Below are 738 nucleotides of genomic sequence, written 5' to 3'. Positions count from 1 at the left end.
CAGAACTCCAGAGGAAGCGTCCTTGCGAGCTCCGATAAGGGACGAGCCAACCTGGCAGTGGGGCCGCTGGGGCAGGCAGGGCTCACCCCACACCGGGGGCCTTCAGCGCTGGGACTGAGCTCTGCAGGGTGCCAAAAGCAAGCCCTGTGTGCGTGTCCTGGACCCTAGGGCTGCTGTCTCCTGCTCCTGCCCATCTGCACACCTTCCCCTGCCCGGCTGGAGCAGGCTGGGCTGTGCCAGGAGAGAACAGCCCGCGTTGAGGCACGGCTTTAGGAAAGGCGACAGCCGCTTGGAGCACCTTGAAAACACAGCGTGCACCCTACTGCCGTCCTCAGGCTCGTGTTTTCCTGAGAAGGGAGCACTGCTCTGAAACCCCTTAGGGTTTGGAAGATGTCCTCCCCGTTAGCCAAGGCAAACAGGCTGGTAGCAACAGGTGCCCGCAGTGCAGAAAGGGGAACGGGGAGCAGCGGGGGGCAGCGGGTGGCTCAAGCTGCTTTGGGGTGGAGGTGCCGTGCTGGCTCCCCTTGCCCTTGGGGGGGCTGAGGGAGACCCCCAGGACATTGGGGGGCACCGGGGGCTCCCTGGGCAGCCCCCCAGCCCTTTTGGCAGCCCCAGGGCTGCGGCTTCCCCTCGGCATCCGCCGGCAGGCGGAGAGGGAAGCGGAGGGAGGGAGCAGGAGCACTCCTTCAGCCCACGGCTTATTTTTTCCGGTCGGTGCTGGAGAGGGGGAGGTAGGAC

The sequence above is a fragment of the Aythya marila genome (assembly GCF_965140915.1).
Source record: "Aythya marila genome assembly, chromosome: 21".
In the NCBI taxonomy this organism is placed as follows: domain Eukaryota; kingdom Metazoa; phylum Chordata; class Aves; order Anseriformes; family Anatidae; genus Aythya; species Aythya marila.
This window is presented reverse-complemented; position numbering follows the sequence as displayed.